This window comes from Sarcophilus harrisii, chromosome 5 (assembly GCF_902635505.1).
Source record: "Sarcophilus harrisii chromosome 5, mSarHar1.11, whole genome shotgun sequence".
Classification (NCBI taxonomy): domain Eukaryota; kingdom Metazoa; phylum Chordata; class Mammalia; order Dasyuromorphia; family Dasyuridae; genus Sarcophilus; species Sarcophilus harrisii.
The window spans coordinates 103,615,804-103,634,482 of NC_045430.1; the positions used below are offsets into that span (position 1 = coordinate 103,615,804).

At 38.9% G+C, this 18,679-nt stretch overlaps 1 protein-coding gene across 1 annotated transcript in view; it reads right to left on the reverse strand.

Moving 5' to 3' along the window:
• Positions 1-8,014, reverse strand: part of DUSP16 (dual specificity phosphatase 16) — a 102,456-nt gene extending 94,442 nt beyond the window's left edge. The window contains exon 1 of the mRNA XM_003771273.4: positions 7,124-8,014. The gene's annotated coding sequence lies outside the window, so the exon portion shown is untranslated. The remainder of the gene's footprint in view (positions 1-7,123) is intronic.
• Between the last annotated feature and the right edge of the window lie 10,665 nt (positions 8,015-18,679).

The window sequence follows — 18,679 nt, forward strand, 5'->3', positions numbered from 1 at the left end:
AGTTGTCAGTTAACTATTACCTTCCACTTTTTTATGAGGCAACACTACTCATCATCTTCTATGCTTCCTTATTTATAATATTTTACCACTAAATTTATATTTTAAACTATTCTTGCCCTTGGTTGGTAAGTCTCTGCTTAACAAGGAGACCCAAACTTTTGCTAATTAACATAGTTTCTGGGCTTTTTTGTTCTCCTTACTATAGCATTTCATTTACACAAACTAAATTTCCTTATGAAAAAGTGAAAATCTGTCAATGCCTTTTCATTTATTCATTTCTCCATTCTTCAGTAACAATCACTTATTTAAATAGGTCAGGTTGGAGATACATCATTTGCATAATACCATAGTTTATCATTTTTATTCTTCCTCCTAAATTAATATTTTTTCTTCTTTTCTCTTTAGTATGTACAACGTCTTTACTATATGGTTATCTCTTCCACAACTTTCCGCATCCCAGTTTTAATATATTACAAGTAAGCATAAGAAATTAAATGGGAATTTGGGGGGAGTTTTGTGGAAGCCAGAGATGACACTGGCCAGCAGACAACACAAAAAAAGCTGAGAAACTGAGAAATGTATAAAACACATGTAGAGTATTGTGTAATCACAACACATTTTTTTTTTACACCATAATAATTCAGACTTTTCTGATACAAAGGGCAGGGTCAAAAGCTTTTACAGGAATTCTCTACATCTCAGGGCTCACTCCTAACATCCTGTTCTTCTCCTAAAATGTGGAAGGAATACCTGTACAAATAGCTAATTCAGAAATTAATTCATTAGTAATCAATAATTTTGGTGATGTTATTGGGTACTCATGATCCTTCTTGAAGAAATCATATATGCACATATACCCATATACACACACATATATACACACATATATACATGGAAGAGGCTTCTGTATGTAGTCAGTCTCTAAGCCTCTGGTCTCTTGTATCACATGATACAAGATCAAAGAATCTCTTGTTTCTTATTCCTTAACCATGCTTTCACAACATATTTTTATCATCCTTCCCTATGCCCACACAAGTATACTAAGTACAAAAGCATGAGTTGATTTAATTTTTAAAGTCTTATATGAAGTTTTTCCTAAAATTTCTCTTTCATCATCCTTCACCATCTATATTGATGTCCCAGCTGAAATTATCTTTGTGGTGATCCCTTTGAAAAAGGGTATAATGATCACTGTGTTATGTATGAGATAACCAAGTGTTCCAGAAAATATTTCTTGTTGCATTTGGATGTATGATAAAACCAACTCCCCTTTCCAAGAGGAAGTAACCCACCCTTTCATTTAGCTACAGATTCTCCACAAAGTCTTACTCTCAAGGGCTTCATTACATCAAACATTTGGCCTTGGGTTCTCAATCAAACACAGGAACATTCAGGAGTGTCATTTCTATGTGTCAGGCACTAAGATAAGCTCTGAAGATACAAAAGAATAAGTAAAGCTTATATTCTAAGGAAAAAGATAATTACTATATAAATAACTACAAGAGACATATAAAGTAGATATATGGTAACCTTATAGATGAAAACACTGGGGGTTGGGGATGGGGGACCAGCAAAGGCCTTTTGTAGAAATGGCATTTGAATTGTTTTTTGAAGGAAATCAGAGAAGGGAGATAAAGAGAGAGAGAGAGAGAGAGAGAGAGAGAGAGAGAGAGAGAGAGAGAGAGAGAGGTAAAGGAAGAAAGAATTACAGGCATGGGAAAATGCAAAGGCACAGAAATGGTGAATGGAGAACTCTCTATGAGGAACATCAATAAGCCACTATGAATGAACTATATGCAAGAAGGCGATAAAGATGCAAGAAGACCAAAGTTAAGGAAAGGATCGAGTTGTAAAGTGCCTAAGAGGCCAAAATAAGATCTATATTTGATCTTAGAGGTAGCATGACACATTCGGGGAAGTGAAATGGCTAACTTAATCTTTAGGAAAATCTCTATAATAGCCTGATCAGAGAGAATGAGGACAGATTTAAAGCAGCAGTCAATTAGGAGGCTACTGCAATAACCTTCAAAGAAAAAATTTCAAATGTGGTCCTGGCAACAGATTTGGTCTGCTTTCCAAGGACCAGTCTGGCTAAGTATCCAGCAACTCATCCCCAATTAGACTGGTCACTTAGTGAAGAATTCTTTGAACATGGAAACTCATGAAATAAAACAAAAGAAACAAAAAAAGAAAAGAAAAAGAAGTCTCCGTTTCTGCAGTGATGCAGTAGCAGAGAAGGGACAATTGCTGTTAAAAATTACACCGGTTTTAGATGGCTTGTAAACATTAACTTCTCTGTTAAGTCCCAGATGTGACAATACTCCTCCATGGCAGGCGTTTCCCAATCTGTCACCCCCGCTCTGACATCTTCCCACTGGACTTCCAGAGACTGTGTTATGGAAATCCTGTCCTGGTGCTGGGCTATGCTGATTGGTAACTTCTCACTATTTAGCTGGGCAAAGACCCAGATAAAACCTCTAGTCATTTTCCAACTCATCTACAAGATCTGGGAACTGTAATCTAACCAACCCTACCGTGGTTTCTGGAAGGAAAAGGTAACCTAACTGCCCAGTTATTCTACTCACTTTGTCCCTGTGCTTTCCCAAACCAAAACGCCTTTCCTTGCCATCATCCACTTGTGGTCTCCTCTATTAGAATGTAAGCTTCTTGAGAACAGTGATGGTTTTCCTTCTATATTCATTCAATCACAGTACTCTTAATAATCCGACCATCCTACTACCTGCTGGCCACTGAGTGGTTTCCCCCATCATTGCTGTGGTACCCAGTATTGTTCCCCAACCCCCACCTGTCTATGTCCCTGTCTGGCCCTTCTCTGCTTTCCCTCCTCCCCCTTCTTCCTCTGAGGTCAGGCCCCCCACGTGGCTGGCCACCAGACAATGTTGTCCCTTCTCAGTCCCTGGCCCCCACATGTCCTTGAATGGTGTGCCGGCCTCCCTTCCTGCCTTTCTCCCTCCCTTTCCCACATCCAGGGCAAATTCGAATTACATAAGGAATCCATTTACACAGAGGTCCAGTCCACTTGTGTGAAGCAAGATTCATCTGGGCCTGGTGTCTTGAATTCATAAAATGCAGCTAGGGGCTATCTTACGATATCCTTGCTTATATAATGTAATAGGTTTTAAGTTTAGTGTTTTTCTCCTTACCATATTTACCTACATATATTCTGATTAAACCATTAACAGGTGTTCAAATTAATAGGAGAAGGAGGTTGTCCAGAAGGATGCTTGCTTAGTGCAAAGAAAGTAACATGGAATTAAGAGTTTGTCATACATACATAATCAAATAAGTAGAAAATAAGAACTGACTTTACATTATGATGAGTCTTTTTGCCCAGTTCCCTCCATCTGTCTAATCACAGGAAATCAGAGCAGAAGGGAAATGGAAGACAATATAGATCTTTCTTAAAATGTCATTTTTCTCTGGTGTTTGACTTTTTTTCTCAGTGTTTTATCTCAAACATTTTGTTAAACTGGTTTATAGTTTTATTGTCAAAAACCTTTCTTCCAAGCCCAAGTATGTAAACACTAAAACGTCTATTTCTGTATGCCATATGGTCTCCAGGGTCGTTAATTTAGAGAACTTAAGTGACAAAAACTACAATAACTTTACCTGATAATCCAGGAAAACACAGTTTTTCCAACAGAAATTACACTTTATCAAGGATCAATTATGTAATCCTGAATTGAAATTATTATTGGTTGACTAAATTGAATGCTAGACATCTCTTCAAGTTTATTTGATCAAGACCATTCCATATTACACACCTGCTCAGCTCCATTAAATTCTCAGCATAAGCAATTTAAAAAAACTGGAGGAAATGAGAAGAGGAAGATATCACAACAGCAAAACAAACCCAAAACACCAATGCTGGCTCTGCTCCCAGTCACTGACCAAGGCCAGCAGCCACTCTGGGTCCTGTTCTTAAATCTGACCTTGGCATCAACTCAAACCCAAAACTATAGTCAGACACAGTTTTAGAATTTAAAAGAGAAAAAAAACTGAGGGTCAAAAGGAAGTAAAGAGGTAAAGGAAGAAGATAAAAAAGGTAAAGAAATCTTAAGACTTTCCAGATGATTCCAGGAAGGCTTTGAAACGACAAAATCCAAAATTACTGGTTTTACATAAAATAAATTCAATAGACATTACTCCATCCTTTTTTACCAGTTAGCCTCTATATCTAGATCCCCTGTCTAAAATGCATTCCCTCCTGACTTCAGCTCCCAGAATTCCTAGAATTCCTTCAAGCCTCAGGATAGGTAATATCTGAAATTATCTTTATTTATTTGTACCTGTTCAATCCCCCAATCAGAATTCAAACTCCCTGAGGCCAGGTTCTATTTAGGTTATGTCCTTGTATCCCTATCACCTAGCACAATGATTTAATAGATGCTTACTAAATTATTATTAAATTAAATTGAATCTTTACACCAAAGAACAAGAATCCACCATCATTCAGTCCAGAGGATGGTAGAATTGTGAAACTCTACCCTTCTGTTTTCCCTCCCCTCTCCCAACACAATATTTTATTGGAACAGCAATATTCCAAGAGTTGGAATAGAAACACCCAAATAAAATATGTGTATCTCCAAGACCAAAGACCATATATTCAACTTTTAGTTACTGTCTCATTGCTCACAGTTTGAAAAATTTTCTATATCATATTAGTAAAATGATAGGTTAAGCTCCAAATTTACACTGCCGGTATTTGGACTGACTTTGTCAACATAAAGTCATCACTTTTTGTTTTTATTTATTTTATTAGCAGAAACAAGAACCCTGGTTTCAAATTATTATTATTTGCTCTATGTATTTTTGGTCTATTCAGTTAGAATGATTCTGTATAAACCTCATTTAGGGAGGGATGTATTTTAAGCCTGCTGCAGCTCAAACTCAATGTAATAAAAATTTTTAAATACTAACATTCCATATAAACTACTTGATAAATTTCATGTTTGAAGAAAAATGTTTTTTTTGACAAATATAAAAGTGTGTGGTCAATATTTTGCCAACAGTCTCTTGATAAAGAAATTTAATTGATTTCTCACCGCCACTTTTTGCCATTTACAAAGCCAGCAGGTTTTTCTTGATTATTACTACGTACATTTCACACCCCCCAGATTTTTGGGGGGGGATTAAGGAAAAAAACCCACAGTGATCAACTGCCATGTAAATCTGGGTTTGAGTCAATTTGTTAATATGGTTAATTCAGTTAGATTGAAATAGGAAAAATGGTTGTTTTCCTCATACTTTCAAGAAAAAGTTAAATTTCCACGATACACACAGTCAGCCCTATAAATTCCCAACATACAAATAGGCATTCTTTTCCCAGCATGTCCTCCTCTAGAAAATGAAGTTCTACTAAAAAAAAAAAAAAATCAGCAAGACAAAATGTCTGACCATTTTCTGAATGAGTTTTCTTCATTTTTATGGGCAAATTGAGAAATCACCACAAAGTGGCAGTGGGGACGAATCTTGGAGAAGCAAAGGGTTTCAAAGGTTATGTCCGGCATTTTCTTATAGGCTCAAGAGAGTACACTTGTAACTGGTGACCCAGAACACTCCCCAAATCAGGTTATACAACAGGCTGTTCTCCATCTTTCCTCCACTGAGATTTCTTAAAAAAAAAAAAAAAAAAAAAAAAAAAAAAAAAAAAAAAGGAAGTCACATCTGCTGAGTACAAAATCAGAGATGTTAGCCCCTGGCAATTAGAATAACTTTAATGAAATAACACAGCGCCTAACCCACAAATTGCTCCGAGGAGCCGGCTATCAACACACTTTTTGGAAAGATCTTGTCACAGCAAAATGTTTGTTGTTTTTAAAAACACTCGCTTTTAATTTTTCCAAAGTTAACAGTTTCCATCAAGAATAACATGAAAACCAGACTCCTTTGCTTCTTCATTGGTTCTAAGCACGAGCATCTCTCCTCTAGGACACAGACTTCTCCGCCTGCTCCGGGAGACCTAGTTCCTCCGCGTTGCTCTCCCGGAATCATAACGTGACTCCCTTTCAGGCGGCCTTCGCTCCAAGCCCATCTCCCACCTCCGCGCCTTTGTACACGAGGTCTGGCTGACACGCACCGTCTCCACCGGAGAACTCCGGTCACTTGGGAGTTTCACTGTAAACGCCGCCTCCTGCAATGCGGTGCCCAGAGCTGCTACGGCGGCGCCCCCCGCCCCCATCGCCCACCTGGATCCCAGCAGCCAGTGCCCCCCCCCCCATTACTTTGTGTTTATGTCGCGGATACTTGGCGTTTTCCCCTTTGCCTCCGCGCCCTCCGCCGGGCGCGACGCGCACGAGGCTGCTGGGCTCGTTTTCCGCGCCGGCGCCCCCAGAGCCCAGCCGGGGCCCAGGCGGGTGCAAGGGCCGATCGCCCCGCGGAGGGCGGGGAGGCGGGCGCGCGGCCGACCTCAAAGGGTAGCAGAAAAGCGAGTCGCGGTTATTGTTGCCTAAACCGCGGCCAGAGCCCGAAGCCCGCCACCTGAGGCGCAGTCCCGGGCAGCGCGACCCCAGGCCGGAGTGGGGCGTGTCACCGCCCTCGCTCGCCAAGCCCGCGCGCGACTCCCCGGGGAGCGGAGCGCGCTAGCGAGAGCCCTGGATGCCCCCAGCCCCGGCAGCCGGAGCGCGAGGCGCGGGGCAGAGCGGCGCGCCTGGAAAGGAGCAGCGCCGCCCGGGCCGCCCCCCCCCCCCGGGGGCAGCGGCGCCTCCCGGCTGGGCGCGAGCAGCGACTCCGAGGGAAGCGCGGGCGAGGGGCGCCGACCCCTGCCCTCGCTCCTGGAACTGCGGCTCCTCTTCACCGGAGTGCTCCCGGACCCCCCGGCAGAGGCCTACGGACTCCTCCCGGCCCCAAGACCACCCCTCCCCTCTAGAAGCGGTGGCTGGGGCAGGGAAGCAGCGAATGGAAGCCCCGGGAGAGGAGCAGCCGCGCCGGGCGCCCCGAGGTGTCCGCGCCGCGCCGCGCCGCGCAGGCTGGGCCCGCGCGGGGAGCCGCGGCGCGCTGCCGCTCCCGGGGTCCCCGGCCGGGGGCCCCCCTGCGGCGCCTCCGCTCACCCCTCGGCCGCCTGACCGAGGGAAAGACCGACCCAACGCGGCGCCCCACTTACTTTCCCCCTCCTCTCTTTGGCGCTCCCCTCGCTCGCCCGGGAAGAAACGAAAGTTGTCACCCGCGTCCGTCTCCCGGGGGCTCTTCCCCTTCCGAGGAGCAGCCACCGCCGCCGCCGCCAACGCCGGCCCGGCTTCTCTCCTCCTCCTCTTCTCCCTATTATCTTCTCCTTCTCCGAGGCTTAGCGATGGGAGGGTTAGGAGGAGAGGAAATTTGCAACTCTTCTTCTCCCACCCCCAACCTGCCTAGAGTTTTAAAAAAAAAAAGTCTAAAAGGATGAAAAACTTCGGGAGGAAAAGACACTTGAGGAGAAAGTGAAAGGGGGAGGGGGGGAGATGAACAATAATAGTTTTTTCTCTCAAATAATTAAATCTCCCTCCCCCCAAAAAAAAGCAGGGATACACAGAAGTGGGGGAAAAGGCAGGGGGGAGGGGGAGGGTTAAGGGGAAAAAGAGAAAGAGTCGCTGGTCAGGAAACTTCAAGCTAGGATGAGGTCATTGGTTTAAAAATAAAGCGATGGCGTCATTTGAAACCAATCCCAGTGAATGAACTCAGCAGAGCCCCGGGGAAAGGAGGAGACAGGCGGAGGAAGAGACCGAAGTGGGAGAGTCGGGAGCCAGGCTTGGAGACAGCAGCTCCAGCTCCTCCATCCCGGTGACCCGAACCCGGCTTTTATTAGGTCTAATGTTCCATGCTTAATAGTAGAACAGTGTTTCTTCGCCTCTCTGTCATCTGTGCCCGGCATAGAATTACGTTCTCCCTCCTTGCGTTCGGCTGATTCACAAGTAGGTTCCGAAGCGGCAGCTGGGAGGAGCCTGGCTGCACAATGAGGCGCTATTCAAATAAGTCGCTCCTCACTCCTTCCTTCTTTCTCCCTCTAGTTCCCGCCTCTTTCTTTTTTTTTTTCCCCTTCCCTCCTCCCTCTCTTCCTCCCTCCTTCACTCCCTTTCTCCTTTCCTTCTTTCCTTCCTGGTGCTTTTCTTGTCCCCTGCGCTTTCCTTTCCCTCCCTGCTCTTTTCCCATAATAGATCTTTATAGGATGGCTGTTCAACTCAAAACCATTCTCGTTTTCCTAGGACGTTTTCAGTTGATTCATTAACGAAAAGGAAGTTTAAGAAAACGTATCGTCCATTTGGTAGCCAAATTAAATCCGAAATATAAATCCCTCCCCCCAAAAAATACAAACAAAACCCTCACCCGAACAACACACAAACATGTTACTGTTTCCTGTTCGAATTTCCTTACATGAGGACAAACCTGGACAAACTTCTCTAACCACTACTATTTGTAATGTAAAACCCCAAGCCAAGATTTCCCAAGTCACTGTGCTTTATGGAGGAAAGGTAAATAATATATTTTAAATTATTATAATTCAATAATTATACACCTGACAAGGTGGGTACTTTTTAAATTTAACCAGTGGTTTATAGTTTTTCCGGACCTACAGCATGAGTCCCCTGTATTCACCATCTCCTCCCAAAAAAGTGTGAGATAGCATTCGTTAAAAAAAATAGAATAAAAAAAGAAATGATTTTGTATTGACTTTTTATTGTTTTTACAATTCTGTGATGATGCTTGGGTAACTAGAGGCAGGCTGGAATGGCACAGACCCAGGAGTGAGAATCACTCAATCAGATAATCAGTGCTTTATTTCAATGTACTTTGACCAAGAACTGCTTTTACTTAGGAGTATTCACATGGATATCAAATAACAAAGATGTGATTAATGACTGAAAAGCACACTGCGAGTGGAAATGCTCTGTGAGCCAGATTCTCTCTGTGCATTTAAAGTAATCCCGAAGAGTAAATTAGGCACTTTCTGCAAGGTGCAGTAATACTTTCAGACCACCAGAGTATCATTTAGTGTTTTAAGTGGTGCCCTAGGACATAAGGTGAATTCCAATCAAGCCAAACTTATTCCCCAAGAATTCATACACTGGAAAAATCTGGCTCATAGAACATTATACTGGCCTTTACAACGTGCCTTAATCACATCTTTGTTACATGATATTCATAGGCGTACTCCCTGAAGGAATTTTTTTTTTTTTTTTTTTTATGGGAGAAAGGATTGAGAAGCTCTGTAGACTTAACAATGGAATAAGGATATGTTTGGTTTTATACTTTTAAACAAACCATCTAAAATGGTTCTTATTAGTTCTTGTTTGATAACAACTAGGCCAGTCCCTGGGGGAACATCAAGGCTCTTTCCTAAGTGTTCTGACCTATGATATCAGGAAGTCAAGAAATGGACTTGCGAGTGATTTGGAGACAAAGTCACCAGTCTCACGACCCTCCTTCACAGCCTTTAAATCCAGTGGCAAAATGTGGATCAGGACAATGGAGGTGGCCCTGGATTCAATGGGAGACCATCGTGCTTTTAAGCTCAGTTTGTCTAAGAGCCCATTCAATGGTTAAAGTGAGGTAAGAAATGAGAACTTCCCCCTTCCCCCCCAAAAAAAAAGACTTTTTTTCCCTTAATTTAAAAAAATCAATCTGGGAGAGGAAAACCCTCCAGGGTTTGGCCAAAATAGAAACAATAATTGCTATTTACCCTCATTCTGAGCTTTCAGAAAACAAAGATCAAGAGAGAATTGGGCTGGGGCCTATAGTTGGCCAATCATCGAGATTCAGACTGATTGGGTTTAATCCGTGCTCCTTTTTTAGGTAGGAAGAAAAGAAAAGAAAAACAAAAGGGGACACAGGTCAGGGGAAAAAGGGAGGGAGATGATCTATAAGATGATCTGACATGTCCACGGCCCCTGGTGGCCAGAAGATGTCACTGTAGCCTCTTTGACCTCACTTCACCCAGGATAAGGATATATATGCAAAGAGAGCCCTGTGGTGCTCTCAGATCTAAAGTCTGGCTCAGAATTTCTTCAGCACTGTTCATTTCTGAGCATCAGGACAAAGTAGTTGGAAAGCAGATGCATTTCCAATCCATTAGATTGAGGAAGGGGACAATGGATCGGGTGTGGGGCTGAAATCAAGAAGACTCATCTCCCTGAGTTCAAATCTGGTCTCAGGCACTTAGCTGTGTCACCCTGGATAAATCACTTAACCCCGTTTGCCTCAGTTTCCTCATCTGTCAAATGATCTAGAGAAAGAAATGGTAAACCACTCCAGTATTTTTGCCAAGAAAACCCCAACGAAGTTAACAAAGAGTTAGGCAGAACTGAATAGCCACACACACAAAAAAAAAGGTTAAAGAAGGATCTATGAAGAATGGGGGATTTCAGGTATAGAGATGGGTATCAAGACCCTTCTCTGGTATATATTGGCTGTAGGAAACTAGGCAAATCCCTGAAATTCTGTGCTTTCAGCCACACTGAGATTATTTAGAAGTTGCAAAGCAGGTCCTATTCATCGGCAATATTTATGTAATGCCTTCAAGATTTGCAAAGCATGATCTAAATGTGCAAAGTATATATTTATATATGTATGTATACATAAATATATAAGCATACACATATTGTATGTGTATATATTTGTATAAATATATACATATATATGTATATAGATAGATATAGATATCCAAGATTTCTGGTCTTGCAGAAGGAAACTAAGGAGACAAATTAAGAAATGGCTAAAGACCATAAAGGTCTATAAATGTAGTGGAATAATATTGAGCCATAAAATATGTATATGTATATATAAATATACATACATACATGAATAAATTACACATGGATTCTCTTTTGATAATAATTCTATTAGGTAGGTGTCATTGTCTCCACTTTACAAATAAGAAAACTGAGGCTAAAAGAGGTTGACTTATAATCTAGTTGATCAATTCAGAAAATTACACATTAAAAATTGAATAACACTACTAAGTAATACCTAATTAAGTGTTGTAGAAGAAACAACATCTCATAATATCCTGCCATAGAGGTTAGGCTAGCTTACAACATTGCAAGCTAGGCTAATTTTTCCTTAAAAGATATAGAACCCAATCTTCAAAATTAATTGACACAAGGGAATAAGAGCCACTAAAGTGACCCCAAATATGGCCAGTTTAATGGACAATAGGAGGATGATCTGCGTAGAGTGGAAAATTTGTATTAGGTCACCACCATAGATAAGATTATAAAGGAAGGTTATGAAGGACTTAAAATACCAAACTAGGAAGTTTGTACTTCATCCTATAGTTAATGGAGAGCCATTGAATATTATTTACCTAATTAGCAAATACTACTTCATTCCTCACTTGTGGAGGGAACCCAGACCAACTATCTCTTCATTTTTCATTAGTCTGAATTCTGAACTTCTCCACCATACCCCAGGAACCTTTTTATCCTGAGAAGAACACTTCAAAGATGGAACTCACAACTCTGAAATACTCTCTGCCACAAATACCATCCATCAGTCATTCACCTGTGATGACTTAGTTCTTTTCAACAGTGAGGTGATTCAGGGCAACTCCAATAGACTTGTGATAGAGAGAGCCTTACATATCCAGGGAGAGAACAATGGAGACTGAATGTAGATCAAAGTATAGTGTTTTCATCATTTGTTGTTTGTTTGCTCTCTCGCTCTCTCTCTCTCTCTCTCTCTCTCTCTCTCTCTCTCTCTCTCTCTCTGATTTTTCTTGTGCAGCATGATGAATATGGAAATATGTTTAGAACTGGACATGTTTAACTTATAATGGATTGCTTGCTATCTTGGAGGAGGAGAGGGGAAGAGAGGAAGGAAGAAAAATTTGGAACACAGGGTTTTGCAAAGGCAAAAACTATCTTTGCTTGTATTTGGAAAAATAAAAAGCTATTAAAAAAAAGTTTTATTCTCCTGTCTCAGTGCTCATCTTCTTTCTCCCTCTGCCTTCAAAGTGTTACTTGTTTCTAGCAGTTTTTGCTTACTCTGGCTATCAGTAGATAATGTTGACAATACTATTTTTGATTGCCATCTTTTCTCAAATCTTTATTGTAATTTTCCTTCCCTTCATCAGGTGTTAATTGTCACATCATTGCTGGTGCTGTGCTCCGCTCACCTTGTCCCTCAGAGTTCCTTCTATCCACTGCCCTCTGCAGGTCAGCATTTCCTTTATTTTTGATATCAGAGGGGTTTTTTTTTTTTTCCTCTTTTAAAAACTTTTTTTTATTTTTCAAGTAACAAGTGTTTTTTAAAAACTTAATCTTTTTTCCCAATTTCCCCTTCCCCAACTGAAGAAATTTTAAAACAAACAAGGCCAAAAAATAAATCTTTCAAGAAAGTCACATAGTCTGACAAAATAAATTCATATGTTAATCATGTCCAAAAATATATATCTCTTTCTACATTTTACGTTTACTACCTCTTTATCATGAGGGGAGTGATGTGTTTTATCTTTATTCTTTTGGATTTATGGTTTATTATTGCATTGATAAGAATCCTAAAGTCTTTGATTTTTTCTCTGTAATATTGTTATTTTTATACAAATTATTGTCCTGGATCTGCTCACCTTCCTCAATATTAATCCATAAAGTTGTTCCCAATTTCCTCTAAAATTCTCCATTTTATATTTCTTAAGGCAAAATTATATATCTTAAGGCAAAATGTAATAGAATATAATATTCATATAGAATAATTAGTTTGATTATTCCTCAATGGCAGTCTGTTAGTTTCCAATTTTTGGTCCTTTAGTTTCAATATTTGGCAACCACAGATTACTATACATATTTTTGCATATTAGATCCTGTTTCTCTTTTTCTGATTACAGTTTGGTAACCTGGGCATAATTCCAAATTGCTTTAAGTGATTACTGGGCAAATTCACAGCTCCACTACCAATACACCAGTGTACTTATTTTCCTATAGTCCATTCACTATTTGTTTTTGTCCTCTTTTGTCAACTTTGCCCAGTTTATTAGGTATGAGATAAAATCTCAAAGCTGTTTAAATTTGCATTTTTCTAATAATTAATTATTTTGAACATTTTTTTTATATGATTGTTGATATCTTGAAATACTTCCTTCAAAAACTTCCTGCTCATGTCTTTTAACTATTTATCTATTGGAGATTGAATCTTATTCTTTACAAATTTGAATCAGTTCTTTATAGCTGTTTAGAATGAAACTGCTATACAAAAAAAAAAAAAAAAAAAAACTTGTTACAAAGATTTTCCCTCCAAGTTTTATTCATATAAAACCTTTTTAATTTTATATAATCAGAATTGTTCATTTCATCTTATACAATCCTCTTTATCACACATCAATATTTCTAGGGAACCAGTTCTCTCTAATGGTAGTGTAGATGGAGACAAGTCACTGAATCCGTTTTTATAGTTAAAAATAAAGCAAAACAAAACAAAAATGATAAACAAAATCTTAAAAAAAAATTGATACCAACTTAATTTTAAAATACACATCCCTTTCCAATCCTAGTTTTGAAATATCCCAGAGTATTTCCAGTGGTCTCAAGAACTGAAATTCTCAAAAAAGTCACAATGCAAAATTTAATTTAATTCTGTTCAAAAAGCAAATATGCCAAAGCAGTAAAAAAGAAGCAAATGAGAATTGAGAAACTAATTGACAGTTTAGTAGTACTACAGCTACCAAAAAAGTTGTAAATCACTAAGAGGAAAGGAATCCGGCTTTTTGTAAAACCCCAAAGTTGGAATGAACACAGTGATGTCCTACTTCTGATTGAAGGGGTATTTATAAATAATTAATGTTTGTCTTTAGAGGGCAATGGTTTTAAAAGGACTAGTTCTTCCATTTTTTTAAAAGTAAACATGGGTTTCAACTATGCCCCAGTTTAAAATTGCAGTGACTTTCAGTATGAACAATGGTAACATTCAATAACAACATTCATGTTTATAAATGTAAACATTTCCCTCTAGTGACAGTCCTGTAACAATAATTGAGCCTATTGTAAAATTCTGTTTAAACTGGTAGATAGAACATTCCAAATGAACCTTTAAATATGTTTGATTTTTTAAAAAAATTTATGTAAAATTGATTTTTAAAAGGAATGACAAAGATAAAGAACTATCGCCCATTTTATCCCTAAATTTCACAATTATCTCAATCCATTATGAAGTAAAAATTTTAAAACATTACTAACAATCTCAATAAGGAATCTGGATTAAATGCCATCTGGATATTGAGCAAATATTATCCACTTAAATCAAATTAATTATGTCGGATGCCCATTATAAGCAAAATACTGTACTAGCTACCAAGGAATACATAGAAAGAAGTACAAGGACATCATAGAGGATATAATCTATTTAGGAAGGCAAAACATGATAGAATTTAGCATAGGAAGACAACTTGGCATCCTATTAGATCAAACGTGCATTTTTTTTTTCATTTAAAAATCGTGAATGCTTTTCGTTTTTATATTACTTTTATTTTAAATATATTTGTGAGAATGGGGGACTGAATCATACTGAGATCTTTATTTGGTGATAATATATCTCAGTTGAATCAATAACTGTTTGAAGTATGAACTAGCTATGAACAAGGCCTAGATAGCGCCATGAATCATTCAGTTGTTCTCTTTAAACCAAGTACAGATCAATTTAAAAGCTATTGCATAAACTGGAGTGAAATTTCACAGGAAGTATGATCAGAATGGTTGAGAAAATTTGGCCACACCTTATGAGTTATAGATATAATATTGATCTAGTTTTAGAGCTAAGGACTTAGAGCATATGGTAGCTTAGGTGGAAAGCCCACCCACTTCCACCCACTTGGGGTGGTCTTCCAGCCAAGTCACTGAGACTTGTCACTTTCCCCTTGGGGGGAAGAAGAAGAATCCCAGACTTGGATTCTGCCTAGATCTCAATCTGTTTCCTTCCCAGTCCTCCCCCTTTGGCCTGAGGATCACTTCATGAATTTTGGACTTTTTTCAACAGCATCCTACCAATGACACTAGGACAGCAGCAGGTGACAGTGGTATCAAGAAACAAAGACAAACTGAATGAAATGAGAAAATACAAATTCAAGACTCTACAAGGGGACCATCAGAAGAACTGCAAAGGACCTTAAGAGGACATCTTGAAGATTAATTAATAATTAAGGAATTAATTCCTTAATTAAGGACTTCTGGGAGTGATGAGTTTGAGCCTACTTTCTTCTGAATTCTGAATTTGTAGGAGTATTTTGGTTGTCACAGACTTTGGGAAATTGTCTTCTACCAACTACACCATCCAAATAAAATGCATTTAGTCATTCAGCTATGTCCAACTTTTCATGACCTTGTGTACCATAGTAGACCAACATTCTCCCTAAGGTTTTCTTGGCAAAGAGGCCGGAGTTGGCTGGCTATTTCCTTCCCCAGAGGATTAAGGCAAACAGGGTTAAATGACTTGCCCAGGATCACACAGCTAGTAAGTGTCTAAAGCCACATTTGGACAGAGGTCCTACTGACTCCAGGCCCAAATAATTCTCTCTGTACTGAACCACCTAGCTGCCTCTATCAGTAGAATCTGGTTCTAAAAGTTAAAAAAATCTAATTATTTGATATAAATTGATAATTTTTTTTTGGGGGGGGGAACACACTGATGAGGACTTTAGAAAGATGCTCCCTAACCCTTCAGGGCTAACACCTAAATTTTGTAGAGGCTAAAATTTAATAAAGGCAGACTGAGGCAATACTCCCATTGAGATATCTTTTATTGGCAACTGCCTGCAGCAGCCTTGTAATAATTTGAGCCAAAAGACTTTATGCGAGGGCCAACATTTTTTAAACCTAGGTGCATCTTCCTTCTATTGGCCTGACAGTACATAATCTGGACCTCCCCTGGGAAACCTGATTGGTGGACATTTTAATAAAGAGATAGGCTAAATTCTCAGTTCCTCCTTATTGCTTCCTTTTTGGGATTTTCAGTATGGGGACATTCCCTGGAGAGGGCCTTAACTCAAACCATGTTCTGTTTACTGGGTAATCAAAATATTCAACAGATGCCTTGGGGTTGGGAGTAATTCTCTTATTCTGTTATGTCCTCCAGAAAACCTATTTAATCTTCAAAGATTAGGGTCTCAAGAAATGGATAGGTTCCTGTAGAAATACTGGTAATAAATATAATACATTAATTTCCCTCAGTTTTGAGGGGTCAAGTAGCAGCTGTCCTTCGAGGACCCTATATACTAGTTTGAACTGGGATTAGGAGAATAAACCTGAACTACATATTCTTTCCTACTCCTCAAGCCATACTCCTCTTATAACAATGAAGCAAATTTTACCAACATATTGACTCCTTCTTGGCAGTATTTGCAATGTGCTACAACCATGGTCCTCCTGCTCTGTTGAGGATGAAGGGATGTACATCCAGGATAAATCTGGCTCATACATTATTTAGTTTGTTTTTTGTCACCATTCTTACTATTTACATTATTATAGTAAGTGTGTATGTATTTTTTTCTTATTTCTCACTCTTTCCCTCAGCATTAGTCCATATAAGTCTTCTCATACTTCTCTGAATTCTTTTTATTCTTCTCTCCTCTTCTTCTCCAAGTACTTACCTCCTTTTAACTCCCAGTTAAAATCTTACTTCTACAGGAAGTCTTCCTCAACTCCTCTCAATTCTAGGATCTCCCTCTGTTTATTATTTCCTATTTCTACTGTATATTGCTTCCTTTGTTTATATTTATTTCCATGTGGTCTCTCCCATTAGATTGTAAACTCCTTTAGGTCTGGCACTGCTTTTTGTCTCCTTTTGTATAACTTGTTCCTTGCAGTTCCTGCTTAATAACTTTGTTGGTTGATTGATTCCCCAATTGCTCAACATGTACTTCACTTAATGCTATTATGAATATTTTGGTCTTTTCGGTACTTTTTCTTCTATTTTCATTCTTCTTAGTCCTATCTTCATTTCCTATATGAAGAAACTAAACCTTGGAGATGTCAAGTAACTTGAGTAGGTCATCTTACCTTTTTGGGTTTCTTTGCAAAAATGAGGATACTGTATAAAATGATTTATGAAGTCCTTTTTAGCTCAAATCTATGTTCTAATAGCAGTGATGATATGGAGAGGTATGAAAGGTTGTTCAAACATTCCTATTTGTTCTCTTTAACTTACTATTGACTTAACACCTAGATGGATTTCTGAATATAAATTTCTCATTGCTCATTGTATTAAAGACATTGTTGTATATAAAGATATAATTCTTTTTTAGTCCCTATTCAGAGACAGTAACCCAGCAAAATACATTAAGTGTTAGATCTAATCCTCCCTTCTCTTTGAGAAGGCTCCTTGCCTTCTTATTTCCAATAAGAACACTTTGTCTGGCAAAGGCCTGTGATTAACATTGCTTATAAAGACAAAGTAAACATTCAAAACAAAGAAAGGCAAATAGACTCTCCAGTGCCCAGAAGAAAAGATTCCAAGTTTCTATAAGGGAGCTCAAGGGGGAAAAGGCAATAAGGGATTGATTCCAAAGGAGATTTAAACAAGGCATCTGTCCCAGCATCTTTTCACTAGACAGTTCCAGAGTCTTGGTTTGCTTTGTGATGGCCACATCTGTCCACTCTTTTTACTCCCTTAGCTCCACATAACTTTCCCTTAGATTCTCCTTCTCTAGCTGCATATATTTTCTGGGCACCTTACTTAGTGCCTCAAGAATTGAGTTCTACATGAAGCCTGGCCACAAACTAACTGGATTGTGTCATTTAAGAGTCATTAGGGATGCGGTGCATCATTATTTGTACTTTCTCTCTTCTGATTCATTCAGGGGACGTTATTTGCACTTCATAAAGGGATTACTTATTGTGGCCACAATTTTACAGTTGGTTTAACACTTTATTATCAGTCTCTTTTCTATGATTAGGTCCTGAACTTTCTAGACACATATACCTATAGTCTTTTTCTCCTTTAATTTTAAAAAATTTTGAATTCCAAATTCTCTTTTTAGCTCCCCCCAACCATTGAGAAAGCAAAATGTGTGATCTCAAATATATATGTTAAATCATACAAAACATTTTTTCATATTAATAATTTTGCAAAAAAAAGGTAAGGAAAATAAAGAAAACAGAAAAAAGCATCAGTTTGCACTCAGACTCCTTCAGTTCTCTTTCTCTACAAATGGATAATGCTTTTTACTATAAGTCCTTCAGATGTCTTAGATCATTGTACTGACCAGAAAAGCTAAGTCATTCATAGCTGATTCATTTATGGTTGTTACTGTACACAATGTTCTCATGGTTTTGCTCACTTCACTTTGCTGGGATGAATCTGTAAAGGTTGCTAGAAGAGAAGTGGAACAGGAGCTGAATCTTAAAGGAAAGGATAGAATTTTAGTAGGTACAGAAAAGGTAGAAGGCAATTCCAGCATCAATTAATTTTTTAATTAAATTTTATTTATTTTGGGGATATATTTTAAATTCTGAATTATTCCTCCCTCACCCCCAACACTAGAGAAGGCCATCATTTCCCCAGCTGTACATTTGCACATGCATACACACACATAAATAAAACTATACTTTGCATGCTTCTTTTTATCAGTTCTTTCTCTAAAGGTAGAGAACATCTTCTTTCATAGGTCCTTTATAGTTGACAAATATTTTTAGTACTCAGAATTTTCTTTGAACAATATTGTTGTTACTGTATACAACATTTTCTTGGTTCTGCTCATTTCCTT